Raw genomic sequence first — 16,322 nt, 5'->3', positions numbered from 1 at the left:
GAAATTTTTATGTAGATTAAAGATCGTTTGTAAGAGCTAAGTACTACAATTCGGTAACAGTATAAAACATATATTTAAATTCTTTTATGAAAACAGGCTGATGCGCGTGCGAATGCGCTATGCTGTTACTAAAAAGTATAATGAGCTTGTTATTTAAAGTTTATATCTATTATATGATATTTTGTTTTTCGATCGTCGATATTAAAATTTATAAACCGTTAAATATTATGAAATTATCTTTCTAAATTGTTTTTACCGTAAAATATAATAAACTTAACAAAAAATAACAGCATAAAATCAGTTTAAAAGGAGTAAAAAATAAAACTTTCGTACGAAAGTTTTGGGTTCGTATGCCGGATCAGGCACGGCATCTGTTCGTACGCTACCGATTTCCACCGGGCTAATGACCACAGTTTTTGATTCCGCTCTTTCGTACAAAAAAAAAATAACCAAATCGTATTAAAATAAAAATATTTTATCGACTATAGTGAAAACGAGTTCGTATAATTAATAAAAAAAAATTAATAATTAAAAGATAATACCTCTTATCACCGACGAAGTTAAATTTAAAAAAAAACTAAGCGTTTTTCCGCAACTCACGCCGTCAATAGAGATTTCAATTATTTACTAGTAAAATTCCTCGGTGATATTCCTTTGCTCTCAAGATTCGACATTTTCACAAAGCAGAGTCTCCCCGATTCTAGAAACGATAGTTTAACCGCATTTATCGGTCGCCTAGTCGCCGTCCCGTTTCTCCTCGATCGATGTCTTATTTCTCCGCTATTTGGAGAGGCAAAAATTCTTCAATCGTTTGGAAGTATTCTGACGCGAGAATAACAGCGTTCCGTCAATGTTCTCGAATATATACGTATCGATTATTCCGGAGGTTGCTATAAACACACTGTACGGTGCGTTTAGTATTATGTACTGGCTTTTTACGCGTTTTATTACCGTTGTATTTTTCGATCGATACGACGAGCCGAGTGAAAACGGACTACCGGCAGTCGTACGGTTTTTGAAGCCGCGTATCATCGCAGTTTTTACGGAATGTATGTTTTCAGATGTACGTAGATTCTTTCGTTTACCAGAAAAAATTCCGCATCCAGATGTTTCAATTCGACCAAACCGCGTCGTTCCGAAGGATATTGAAGAGGGTTCAAAACAAACGTCGTGTAGCCGTTGTCGTAGAATTAATGAAAAACCAGCGATGTTCACCGGTCCAACACTCCATTGAATAAACAATTTTTTTTATTCCGATCGATAAGCGATTATACGATATGTACATTACGTCAGGAACGGATATGTATGCTGTTCTACGGATAAAAAGAAGACGTTGATGAAAACTATTTGAATGCATATTTATAAACACAAACGAGATGCGACAAATTCAAGGGTTTATTTTTATTTGATTAGTATTACATAAAAATTCACTGAGGAGTGATATTGTTTTTTTTTTTAATATAACAAAATCTTTGAGTATATTTTAAATAAATCGGTGAGAATATTATTTAAATAGTTTGGTAATTTATTAAAAATGGCGTCGAAAGCGTAATAAGACTTTCTCGTAAACCGAAGTATTGCGTCTAGTTACACGAAAACAGTTATGTTCTCTGGTGGTTTGATAGAGTCGGTGATGTTATTTTTTAAGAATCGGTGACTGTCATAGCGAGCCTGCGTACTCGTAATATAAAAACAAGGTTAAGTTAATTTTTTTAATTCTTCGTTAATATTATTACGAGTATATAGCCTATTTACGGATCGAATTGAGAAACTCCTTCTAATTTCAAGTCAAAAACATAAGTTTTTATCGTACTTAAAATCAGGGACAAAATTCATTGAGGGTTATTAAAATCCATGTTTGTTTGTTAACCTACATATACTTCACTCATTCTTTCTCTCTCTCTCTCTCTCTCCATACATAATATACAGTAAATATCGTTTATAGTGACCTCCAAGAAACTGACGAATTTAGGTCATTATAACCGATAGTCACAATAACCGATATTTAGGTAGCCTAGTGGTACTACTTTAACGTGCCATCAACACGGGTATTGTAATACAGTAAAATAATTTATTTCCGTAATAAAATAATATTAAAAAAAATGCAACAATTAATAAAAATACAGTAGAGTAAAAGAAGATAGAAAATAAGAAACTAGAAAAGATAGAAAATAAGATAATAAAAGGTAGAGAAAAATTGTAAAATCACTGATTCTGTAAAATGTCGGTTGTTTTGGTTTGTTTCGAACATTTCATGTTGTAATAAGGTTTTTGAAGATTCTTTCCTAAATCAAAACAAACTCTTTGTTTCTTTATTAGCTATTTCTGTAAAACCGAGAAACCGGCAAACGGTTTCATTGCCGCTAAAACTTCCGGAAGATTTGGCGGGTTGATGTCTTCATCGTTACCTTCCTTGTTATTACCTACGTCCCCGTCTATTTCTACATTACATCATCATCTGTTACGGTTTCTTGCGTTTTTAAATCTTTGTTGACCTCTTGATAATCTTCAAACGATGCGTTTGACTATCGGTTTTGCAGACTACTGCCCCGTTCCGCTAAACAATCTTCTTCACGTGCCGCGTAAGTAAAATCCTGCATGTCGAAAGAAATTTTTTATAGTCAGCCATTTTTATGCAGAAACCTCATCCGTGATCTTTCTCGCGTAATTACAGCATCCGGAATACTTATTTTCATTTCCTTTTTTTGATCTAAATCGTATGTCGTTTGTAAAATCGGGTGTTTTTTTGTAGCGGCCAAATAGTTTGTAGTCGATTTTCTGACACGCCGGTTGGAGCTGCTGCGGCCTCGCCTCTTATTTTCCCCGACACAATATCGTGACGCTGACGGAACCGTTGCATCCAAGCTGAACTTATTTCACGCGGTTTACCGAATTTTTCAAAAAAATTGTTCGCCTTAGTTAGCAATATAGGGCCGCCAGTAGGGATATCACTAGCCCTCTGATATATAAACCGTTTTAACGGCGCTTGGTCCGCATCATTATGTCGACTAAGCTGTAATTTTTTTGATTTCATAGAATTTGTTTCAAACGTTTTCTTAATTTTTCACGGTTCTTCCATATCGCCGATATTGTCGAACGACCTACGCCTAATTCTTGGGCGATATCCTTATTAGTTTCACCGTTTCCTAACCGCCAGATAATGTGCGCCTCTTCCTCTATCGTGAATGTTTTTCTCAAAGTCGTAATTAAATCGCTATAAATGAATTACACAGGGTAGGTAAAATAAAATACTGTACCGTAACGATGCGCTACGCTTACAGGAAAAGATTAATTACAATTTCAACCGACTGCGGTGGCTGTTTCGGTTTACAATAATCTGGTACAGGAAGAAAGTAAAAAAACAAGAAATATAGTACATATGCAGATAAAAAGGAAAAGGCGACTCGTTTTAACTTTCAAAATATTTCTGTAGCTACAATGTAGATATACTACGTTACTGACAAGTCACTTACGTCCGTCGTTGTAAGCGATAAAATGTTACAACGCATTAGAAAAAAGTCATAATAACCGATACGTAATTATAAATAATATACGTACTGTATTCGTGTATTAACAGCATACTAAACCAACCAAGACAAAAGTCTTCGGTCACTACATCCGATGTCGCTGTAAACGATACTTACTGTTTACATTTTATTTATATATATATTTTTTTGGGACGGGGATTATTTAATATCGAGTTAGAAAATCGCATTTTAAGAGATAGAGATAATTAAGAATCACTTCTATATTTTGTAAAGGTAATTTACTACACGTTTCTTACTTTAAAAATGATTTCTTACTAAAATAATTTAGAAAAGAATAGTTTTTAATCCGATCTAAAATATTTTAATAAAATAACCGATGTACAATGGTTTTTTTTTTTTACATTTTTTCGTAAATAAATGAGAAGTTTATTTCTTCCGTTTTTCCTTTGAAAGTCATTTAGATTTCTTCTTGGACTATGTAAAGATTTTTTGTTTTTTTAATGGCCGATTAAAATGCTGTTATCATTTATTAATATGTATTTATTATCGTACGAGGCGAGTCGTTGGTTCGTATTTCAGTAGATTTTTTAATGCGATAAATTATGTTATTCATCTTATATATACATATAGTAGTATACTGTATAATGTTATATTAAACGGAAATATCAGACGTTCAATCGATTTAAATCAAAACGTGTTATGTAATTTTATTAACTGAAATATTATTATTATTACGTAAGGAGTATCTCTTTTGAATTTACGATAAAGATAATAGGAGTCGTAATGTTTATTAAATAATTATATTATTGCCTAAATCATTTCTAAGAGCCGTGGTACGATATAAATAAATACGGCTATATTAATAAAAATTGATAATCGTAATCGTTTAATTTTATTTAAATTCCCTTATTTAGCCCTGTGTTTTTACGTTCCTTAAATGCCATAACATAATTGTCGTAAGGGGGGATCCGATGCGAGTCGCGGGTCAGTTTTGACAACATTCCGAGGAATAACAAAATCCCCGTACCGGGCTTACTAGTGAAAGTAAATGGTGAAGTAGTTTTTGGTGGCCGTGTTCAAATAGGCTCGCTTATTAGCAGATGCCGACTCGATTGAAACGCAGCTGATCGTCAATAAGCGATCAACCCTTAACATTTTTCTACCGTTCGACGTAAAGAACTGACGGATACGGTAAGGGTATCCGTCAGAGAAAGCGGCGTAGCCGGCGCATCTTGAACCTTACGCGCTTTATTAGACCTTTTCTCGTACCGTGTGTCTGATGTCTTCAAACTTTGGTCGCACTATGTGTGCGGCAATGAGCACACGCTTCGCAGCATCCGACGTATTTATCGGGTTCTAAAAACTCGCTCTCTGTGTTTTAATAAACTTCCTCGATTCCAGTTTAGCGGCTCCACCCACCGTTTTGTAGTCGAATGTTTTTTTCTTCGACAACTAACAGGCGCAAGAAAATATAACGGTGGCTACAGCGACCACGCCGACTGTGCGATCTTTTATCGCGCAGACAGGTGTACACGAAAAAGTGAATTCGCATCGGTTCCGGCGTTGAACGTAAGATGTGACAGTGCATTCGATAGCAAACGCTGGGAAAAAATTTGAAATCGACACTGCATCCAACATCAGACACGTAGTGTCTAAAGTCTACAACGGCCCGTGTTGCACCCGGTGTTTCAGTCGAATAGTAATGTACCCTCTTTATGTTGTGAAACGGTGCTTTTTATACGGTACTTCAAGCCGGAAGCCAGAATCATTTGTACTTTCAGTGTAAAATCGGTGATCAGGATAAGACACGGACTCCTCATACAGTATGCACTAATCATTCTGTATATTTAAGAGGATGGCTGAAAGGTACACGTAAGGCTTTGGCATTTGGTGTACCTATGGTTTGGCGTGAACCAAAGGATCATGTAACCGATTGTTACTTTTGTTTAACGAGCGTGTCTGGAATTTTTAAAAAATCTAAACGTACTGTAAAATATCCTTCATTGCGATCTACAATCAGGCCTGTATCCTGTACCTCACAGTAAAATTATTCCGGTTCCTCAGCCACCTGTGAATGTATGTTTCGAAAGCGGCAATAAAGAATCAGACGCTACTGAAGAAGACGCCAAGGTGAATTAAATTACTCGGTTAGGGATTTAAATTTATCAAAAAATCTAGCTGAACTGTTAGGATCAAGACTGCAAGGTTGAAATTTACTTCAAAAAATGCAAAAATTTCGCTTTCAAAGCCGACAAAAAGAAGTTTTTTCAGTACTTTATCGATGAAAATAGTTTGGTTTATTGCCCAAATATTGATGAGCTTATGTTGCACTTAGTACAAGTTCACAAACCTGACGACTTGCGCCTTTTCATAGATTCATCCAAGTATAGTTTAAAAGTGGTTCTACTAAAGGAAGGTAACAAATATCCTTCGATACCAATCGCTTGTGGTATTAATTTGAAAGAGACATACGATATGATGAAAGACATTCTTGAAAAAATAAATTATAAAAAACATAGCTGGAACATACATTGTGATTTGAAAGTTGCAGCTATTTTGTTAGCAATTAGACTATACTGAGTACATGCGTTTTCTTTGCGAACGGGACAGTCGAGCTAGGGATAAACTTTATCATCTTCCGCCAAAGAGTGGCAGAAACGAGACAAATTAACTCCAAATGGGAAAAATATTATTCATAAGCCCTTAGTTGAACCCAACAAAATATTTTTATCCTCTCTCCGCATCAAGCCAGGACTAATGAAAAATTTTGTAAAAGCAATGAAGAGGGGTATTCCCGGTAGTTCATTTAAAGACGTTTGCAAAACTTTTCTCGGCAGACAAAAATACGACAATTACCACGATATTGTTAATCAACTTCTTACTTCATACAGAGCTGTGGGATGCAATATGTCTTTAAAAATACATTTCCTCCATTGACATCTGGATTTTTTCCCGGACAACCTTGGAGACGTGATGAACACGGTGTACGTTTCCACAAAGACATTTCGCTGGTGGGAAGCCGCTATAAAGGGAAATGGAATACTAACATGCTAGCCGATTACTGTTGGACATTAATTCGGTATGTGCCTGAGGCTATTTATAAAAGAAAAGCATCAGTGAAATCATTCTTACATAGGTATGGCCATGAAAAATTATAAATTTTACAGATTTTATCGATATTTTACCTTAATTTTTTTTGGAAGCGTAATTTATTTAAAGAAAGGGTTATAAAAAAATTGTATTTCATAGATCTGTAATTTACGCAAAAAAGCAATTCAGGTAATGGTATCGCACTTAGAGAAACATTAAAAAGGTTTTTTTTGTCTATCAGTGTGACTGGGCTTTTTTTCTGTAACCGTTTCCTGACTGTCCTGTGTTAATGTTTTAATCTCAGAATCTCAGAAAAAAAAAAAAAATTAATTTTTTTTCATTTGTAAATTTAATAGATTTTTCCAGTAACTTCTTCCTTCTGTAATTCATCTAAAAGCGTTTTTTTTTGAAACCTTATTAACTTGTTTAATTTAAAAAATTCTTATGTAACACTTCCTTTTAGATTTATTCTTATTCCTCCTATTATTTGGTTTTTGACTTTCCTATTTCTCATCTACTTAACATGCTGTAGTCTGTATTGATATTGTAAAAGGTTTTGTTATAATCCGTAAAACTGTTAAACAGTGTTTAATTTTATCGATGATGTAATTTTTCCTTGCTTGCTTGTGGCTTGGAATGATGTAGATAGTTAGCGACAATGTTTTTCTATAAGAGGATAATAATTTGATGTTTAGTAGAAACAGTTATATTCTAATATTAATGGGCACCGTACTGTTCTCAGCTATGATTCTGTTCTCAGTTAGTAATTAACAACAAACTCATCCTTCATTGTCAGTCTGCGGATGTAACTATGTACAGTTACATGTATTACATGAATATGGGCCCTGAATCGGTTCATACTGAAAAGTTCAATCCTGAAGCTAGTTCAGATTTAAAAGATTACTTGTTTATATTGTAAATCATAAAATTCTATTCGCTTATGTATTTTATATTACGATTATCTTTATCTTAAAAATATAACATTAGTTTAACTTCTTAAAATGTAGCTAAAAGGTGTTAAAAACAAAAACTTCATTACACTGTAAAAACTATTTTGCCTTACACTTGTTTTGATTGTGATATTTATCTATAGTTCTAATACATACATTTTAGTTTACTATTTAAAATAGTTATGCATCAACGATCACAGCAAAAACAAAAAAAAAGAAGAAAGAGTATTCTTTGAAATATATTTACTGTTATGTGTTTTTACCTTAAAAAATAATGTTATATGGTATTTTTAATGACCAATGAATCGTTAAAAATGTAGATTTGCTGGGATTTTAAAGCTGCATTGACTTCTGTTTGTTAATTTAGCCAGTAATTGTGTTTCAATTTTTTATTTATTAGTTTTATAGCGTGTGATATTGCTCTCATCAAGGTTTTTCCTTTTCATTTAAAAACGAAGTAAATTATCTTATTAAAAGTCATCGTAGGTTAATACTGGATTATTACTTTTTACCCGTGGAATAACACAGTTATTCATATTCGATGTGATGTATTTAATATACGGAGCTTACTAATCGAGTTAAAATTTCCTGCTCTTGCATCTTTGTGTTTTTGTTTATGTACATTGACTGAATGAAAGAAATGCAATTTTTTTCACATTTTACACAATTTACACATTAAAAGTTATTATTTTTAAATTCCCAAGTTGTTTTGTCTGCGAGCCGTGAAGGTCATTATTTCAGTAGTTTATTATAATTAATATGTTGAATGTTCTGACATTACATTATGTCTGAGTAAAATTATTCTGTTAAAACCGTGTATAATGTAAAATGTATTATTTTCTTACTATCTGTCCACATTACTATTTAGGTAATTTGATCAGAATACATATTGTAATAATAACGTGTGACATTTTTTTTTATTCTTAATATTTAAGAAGGTAGAATCCCTTTAATAATTCATAACTAAGTTAATGGTTGCACCTAGCTATGTGATTTTATTTATCGAATTTTTTTTATATGAAGTTTAAAATCTATCTTTCTACTAAATGATGTTAGGTAATAAATAGGTGATTGTTGTAACAGTCAACTCTGTCAAAAATATATACATAAACAGGTGCCATAAACTCAAGGATCAGTCGATAATAATTGTTGAAATATTTTAAAGGTCAGCTTATGCTCAATTATATGTTTAGTTCCATGGTAGGTTTAATTACAAACCTCTCGCTAATTAAATAGCAAAATTACTACTTGGTTTTATCATTTCATTGTGAATTTCTGGTACATAGTAAAAAACTATATTTAATTAATGCTTATATGGCGTAAAGACTACCTTACCTATACAGTTTCGATTTAATTTTATACTTACTATAATAGTTTATTATTATCCACTAAATTCATAGTATGTTGTTTAATAATGTTCAAAACACAACATAATAGAGCAAGTCATTAGTTATAAAATTTATTACTCATTGTAATTGTTCAGGCATTATTTTGTATGGATGTCTGAAATATGATCTATACTGATAAATTGACATCATGTGTCTGCAGTTTATTTTAAGAATTTAATAGTTAAATAATTTAGTTAAAAATAAAATTATTTTTCATACATCTAAATGAAGTCGGTTATTAGATTTAGTGGTACTGTGTGAACTCATACTTAATTCTATTGTTTATTATTAACCAGTAAATTCACAGTATCTGTTATTGGGGACGATCAGTCTATTGTTGTATTAATAAATACATTTTTTTTTTTCTGAGAAATGAATTAAGTTTTGTCAGTGACAGCCTGAAGTATTTGAAAGAATAAGTAAATCTTTTATTCTGCAAGTCACGTCATGTCATGTCAAGAACGGGTAGGTATGCTGTTTTACAGATATATAAAAAACAGAACTGTGACATTTGCCAGGCTGAATCTTGGGAAACCAAATTAAAACTTGATCAAAGCAGTACCTCAAAATAACTAATTTGTCCTATAACGATTCCATTGAGGATGAATTATAACGAAATATTGTAATGTATTTCACAATGTTAAATTGTGATCTTGTTTTTTGTATTATAGAATATGTATTTTCATATCTACATATAGAATATATTCTAGATTATAGAATATGTAGATTAATGTATGATGTATTTATGATTTTTTTTCTATGAGGTGGTCAACTTGACATGACCTACCTACAAAGTGTTTTTGTTAAGTCCATTATTGTTAGAAAGATTTTTTATATATCTCATTCTGTATTGATCTTATGCAGCCAGGACAGTTTAGCTTAAACATTTCTGGATCATTATTTGGTTTTTTATCTTGAATACTCCATTGCACTCACTTTTTTTAATTTCTTTTTTATCATCGTTTATATTTTTACAGTAAGCGACTATGTTAGATTAAAGTTGTCCAGATATATTTGTGTAATTCATGATCCCGGTCAGGCTTGCCAGTTTTCGTATGCTGTAAAGTTATCTTTCAATAACTGTAATTGAGCGGTTAGCTTGTAGTTGCTAAAGTAAATATATAAAAAAAATGTATTTTTCACTCTTTTTGTAAGATTTCAGTATTTACCTCTATTTCAGTAATATATTGTTTATGGAAAAGTAAGACATTTTAAGATTAATATGGATACGACACATGAACATACTGGCCTTTTAATGTAAACATATTGCATCATGTGAATTATTTTTTCCCAAAAAATTGTTATTAAATGTTTCATAAAACAAAGTCTGAAGCTTACAGCAGTTTGAAGTCTGAAGATTACTGCATTTTTAACACATTAATGACCATCCCAAAATTTTTAACATTTACTCCTGGACCAAGACAGTTTATTGTTGTATTTTGGTAAAGGGTAGTTCTATAAAATATTTCCTTAGATCAAAACATTACTGGGAAGTAGTTTTATGTAAAGAAAACCTGTGCACCAAATTAGTATATGCAGTCTGAGTAAAAAAAGTATTAACTTTACCAGTGACCATGTGCACCACATTGGGTCACAGCCAAAAATGTTTTTTTTTTTTTTTTACATTTTATTGAGTTAATAGAAAAGAATTATGTTCAAAAAACATAAAAATTATATATTTTTATTTATAATAATGACAAAAAAACAACAAACACATATATATGCGATATTTTTATAGCAAGCAGGACAAAAAGAATATACCTTTTTGGCATTTTTCATTACGGATTGATGCCCTTGTTTTTCAGATTTTTTTTTGAACACCTGCCTCGAGTCTTTTTCTTAGTATGCTGTAGCTGATATTCATGACTTGGTTAGGTTCACTTACTAAATTCATTAGGGCACAAATAACACTTTCACGAAATTTTGTTATACTGGTTTTTTCCAGTAACTTCTTGGAACACACCCAAGGCAGTGGTGCATTATAATTAGTTGGGACCTTGGGCAAAGTAGAATTTCAGGGCGCCTAACCCCAACTAAATAATTTTCATGTTGGAAAAAATAAAATAATTGTAAAAACATCTACATATTTATTATTGCATAAAAAGTGAAATAAATTCTCCTTCATCCGTTAAAACCTTTTACATAAAAGTACAAAATATTTGGTAAATAATTACACATATTGATATGTAAAGAGCATTTCATACATCTAAATCATACATAATTGCAATATTTATTTAAATGTTTACTTTTCAGGCATTTTTTGCTAAATTTTTGTGCTTAAAAACAATATATCATATTCTTGAATGTGATAAAGTGTAGAATTAGATTATTATCCTGCTTCCAGCTATTCTGTTTGATTCATTTTTTTTTGCTCATTTATTTTACAGAAATTTTAACCATGGCCTTGAAAAGGCCCAAAAAAGGTTTTCTGGAGCCGCACCCCCACTAATTTTAGCTATGAGCCATCACTGGTTTCAGTAGATAATATAGATAAATTTGACGTTTATCCTGCCCCAAATTATTTCTTAATTCTTTAAAGGACATTGAAAGAACGTTCTGCTGATGCATTTGAAGCTGCAATTGTTAGAAACATTGTTAAAATTACCTCAACATTTGGAAATATTAAGTCCTTTTTGTACGGTTTCATATATTTATATTGAGGAATTTAAATCTTAATGTCTGGCAAATTCCAAGAAGCGGGCTATAAACTTGATTAAAAACTTTCTTTTCAATCTCACTTGAATATGTTTTCATAAATTCATTCATCATATTCATCTGATGAAGTTTCTTTCAAGTTAACATTAGTACAACAACAAAATAACTTAAAATATTTTGATAAGCTGCTATACATCTTTCAATTTCCGACACCAATTGGTCGCAAATCACATTTAAACAATTTACCATAAAATCTTGTGTGCCACTTAATTGCACATTTTCAGCATCATCTCTATTTTCATCGTAGAGTTATTTTCTTTTAACTTTTCTCCTCTTCTGTGAGTCATACTTCATATTGTTTGTCAAAGAGAAGCATATTCGGTTTCAACATTATTAAAGAAACTCTTGTTGTTTCGAATATCTTCAGAAATATAAAACGATAATGCTTTTAAAAGATTTACAGCAGTTTGCAATCACAATTTCTATTTTGCAGACTTTTGCTGGTTGCATTTAATCACTGCAATATGGAATTCCATATAAAAAACAAAAGTGCAGTTCAAAGTTCTCAAATTGTTAGGTCAGGTTAAGTTCTCTTCATGGCCCTGCGATACTGATAAATTCAAATAATGTACAATTAGTAATTTAAATTTTGAATCTCAAAGCACAAACATTATAAGTTACCATATGTATAAAAGTTTAGAGAGAAATTTACAAATGCATACTTTTTTTTTTATTTGAAAAACACCACTTTATTAATTTCAATCTATTCAAAATGTTGTTTCAATTTTGGAATTTGCATGAAAAGTAGATAAAATTAGTACTTTTTAATAATTATATACATTTTTAATACCAATTGATGTATGACAGGTTAGAAATTGAAACCAAAACAGCTTGACAAACTACCTTGGTCATTGTAAGTATTATATTAATTATATTGTAAAAAATGCTATCCAAATAAAAAAAAAATAATTAGATATTCTTTTTAGATAATATTGAGTAAAAATAAATTTAAATTTAAGACGATTTCTTTTTTAAACAAAATCAAATTATTAGTAGTGTGTTGTCAATGCCATCTTATTTACAGCCTTGAACACTAAAAACTTGAATCTTATGTACAAAGGAAGTGCACCCCCAATTTACAACACAGTACTATGAATTTTCCCAATTTTTTTATGAGAAAAATGTAGAATTTGGATCATGGTTTGTGTTTAGGGCTGTAGGCATTTGCCCATTGGGTAACATGCCACTGAACCAAGGCAACTATAACAGTATTTGTCAACAGTTCAATTACAATTTTCCAATACCATTTGATTCCACAGTGTACTAGAGAACTATAGGAAACTTTTTCATCGTTAATATCAATAAATCCTTTAGCTGTACTGTATTAAATTATAGTTGACAGTTTCAAAACAGTACCACTTTTTGTGTGAACTTCAATAATTTTTGGAATAGATTTGGTTATCAGAAATAAGATGTCACGCTTATCCCTACACTTTCCTACAACTTTTGTGTTACTCTTTTGAAGCTTCATTCCAATTTGGCATGTGCGACTGCCTTCAGATTAAGCTTCTGGTTCTGCCTTAGGGTACAAACTAAATATGTCTGGCTATTATTTAGTTCGTGTGCTAACCCCACACTTGCGTAAAAGTTGGCAGTAAAAAGGGTTTTACCTGTATTCAGGAGGGGTTCCATCAATTCAGTCACCGTTCTTGTGGCTAAGGCATATCAGATAAACAACTGAATAAGTTTGGTCTCTACTTACACAAAGTTTGAAAACACCGTATTTGTTTCTTCCCAGGGATGTATTGGTGGAAGCTTAACCTGCCCCAAAATATACCTATTCATCTTGTCAATAGACCTTTTCTTTTGGCGTGTTAATGTGTTGAAATTTCCTATTTAAAATCTGACTCCTGGTGGTCAGTTTTCATTATCATTAACGTGCAGGAAATGTAACATTGCCTCACAGTGATATCTACTTATACAGCTTAAATTCGGAACTTCACTTTTTATAGAAGACCATTTTACTAAAATAATCCCAGGTGTAGGTTTTTGATCTTGTCCTATCCAAATTATAATCTCATCAGTACTTGTACCTTGCCTTTAACCGGTTCAAATATGGGATCTACATCTGAATTATCAAAGGAGCTGTCATTTCACTACAATTAAAGTCACTGTCTTCCAAAATCCATAGAAGATATTCATCAGATAATTCTTTATGCCCCATAATTATATCATACACATCAAAAACATAGTACAGCTGTAAAACAGTAACAAACACTAACCTTCTTTCTTTTACTATTTAGCCTCTGGTAATTACCTTTCAGACAATACTTCAAAGGATGAATGAGGATGATATGTACGAGTGTAATCTTGTACAGTCTCAGTTCAACCATTCCTGAGATGTATGGTTAACTGAAACCCAACTACCAAAGAACACCGATATCCACGATCTAGTATGCAAATCCACGTAAAAATAACTGACTTTACTAGGACTTGAATGCTGGAACTCTCAACTTCCAAATCAGCCGATTTGGGAAGATGCGTTCATCACTAGACCAACGTGGTGTGTAAGAAACGCTAACCTAAATTTAAAGTCTTACTCCCAGAATGAATATCATAAACAAACAAAACACATAATACAACTGTAAAACAGTAACATAAGCACTAACCTAAAATTTAGTGTCATGCCTTCTGTATTGTTCACAGCTGTTTTGAGCTTACTTTACGGTTGCAAAATTTCAATTATAGTAACTTACATAAACGACTCAAAAATATACACTTATACTACCACAAACAATTTATTTTATGATATAAAACTTATATTTTATATAATGTTATAAAAAATAAATTCTTCAACCCAACATTTTATATTCCCCAGGGCCCAGATCTACTAAATACTGCATTTAAATACACTGTACAAGTGTCCCTGTTAGACCTACAAGAGTTGAAACATGGACATGCGCTTTGCCCACATGGTCTCTGCACAAAACTTAGTGTGCACCCACATGGTCATTAACATATGTCTATGATCTAATTTGCACAGGGAGTGAAGTTGCAGATTACACGCTTTTATTTTAATTCTAAAAATGTAAGTATATTACTCCTAAGCAGCTGTATAAGAAAAAAAATATTAAAAGGAACTGTACACAAAATAAAATTTAGGTTAAAACTAGCAAAAAACAAATGAAAAGCTGCTTTATATACAAACATTACTTATATGTAAACATTTGCTGTTAGGAGTAAATTAACTTTAATTTAATTTTTTTTTTAAAACTTAAAATAATTTGTTTCTTGAAATGTTAGTAAGCAAATTACAAACTGATGTCTTAATTAAAATGGTTGCTTGAAATATATATATATTTTTTTTAATTATTATGTGCTTAATGTACAAGTTTTTTTAAATTAAAAAAATAAAATATTTTTACATACTTTATCAATTAAAAAAAACGATAATATTAACAAGTATATGTCTCAAATACATTTGTCTATAAGAGCAAAGCTCTTGTTTTATACACAAAGATTATTTTTAGCGAAAATTGTAATATATTTTATACATTTTAATTTTTATCAGTTCATTCTATAAAAATTTTTTTTCCAAGAAAATAAATTAAAGAAAAAGAAAGTATTTTAATTAGATTAAATGAGGGCTAATATAAAAAAAATTTCATAAAGAATTCAAAGTAATATAGAAAACTTGTTTTTATCCTACAACTTGCTGAAACATAATTTTGTTTTTAACAATTTTTTTCAATTATTAATTTAGCGGTTTATATAATTAAAAGGTTTTTTAAATTCAATTTTAAGTCTCTTATAACTCTGTATATTATACAAATATAAACAACTTGATCCCTCAAGTACAAAATAAAATTAAATTAGGTAAGATAGCACTTACCTTTATGATCATTATTATATATACACAAGAGTACTTTCACAATTTTCTCATATCTTCAGTTGATCGTCTTTTAATTGTTCACTTAGAATTGCATATTATAAATACAGAACATTAACAAAATAAAATCTTGATAAATACAATATAGCAAAATTTGTTAAAACTATGGATATATAAACTTTAAAATCAATTCAAATCAAAATGGAATTAAAATTTCAAAAAAAAATTACTTTTAAATTTAAAATAAATTAAAAGTTAAAAATTCTATAAATAAAAATATTATAAGTTAAAATGATAAATATGTGTGTGTTGGTCTGGCTAACCAATATTATATTTTGAGAAATATAATATTGGCTAGCCAAACTGCACATACACGCTCATTCTTTTCAACGTATTAATCATTTTAAGTTTTAATTAATATTTTTTTATTATTTGACAACATATTTTTTTTATGTATGGTATTTTTAACTTTTAATTTGATTTTAGATCTTAAATTTAAATAATTCCATTTTGATTTGAATTGATTTTAAATTTTATCAAGATTTTATCTTGTTAATATTGTGTATTTATAATAGGCAATTTTACATTTACAATTAATTTTTTGGATCGACTGAAGATGCAAGAAAATCATAAAAGTAATGTTGTGTACACATATTGATATAAGGTAAGTTCCATCCTACCTAATTTAATTTTATTCTGTACTTTGTGGATCAAGTTATTTACACTTTTATAATTAAAAGATTACATCTTTAAATTGGTAATCTGCATTTAATTTCTGTATTATCTTAGCACTGTAAACTACTATATCCTAAAATAAACTGCCCATTACTTAATTTGCCTGTATGGGATTATGAATGAACAG

The 16,322-nt window shown here is 30.8% G+C and overlaps 1 protein-coding gene across 5 annotated transcripts in view; it reads left to right on the top strand.

The window, feature by feature from the left end:
• Vha100-2 (V-type ATPase subunit a family protein Vha100-2) overlaps positions 1–16,322 on the top strand; it is a 314,412-nt gene that overhangs the window by 182,074 nt on the left and 116,016 nt on the right. The gene's annotated exons all lie outside the window — the stretch shown is intronic.

This window comes from Lycorma delicatula, chromosome 9 (assembly GCF_047948215.1).
Source record: "Lycorma delicatula isolate Av1 chromosome 9, ASM4794821v1, whole genome shotgun sequence".
Classification (NCBI taxonomy): Eukaryota; Metazoa; Arthropoda; class Insecta; order Hemiptera; family Fulgoridae; genus Lycorma; species Lycorma delicatula.
This window is presented reverse-complemented; position numbering and strand designations above follow the sequence as displayed.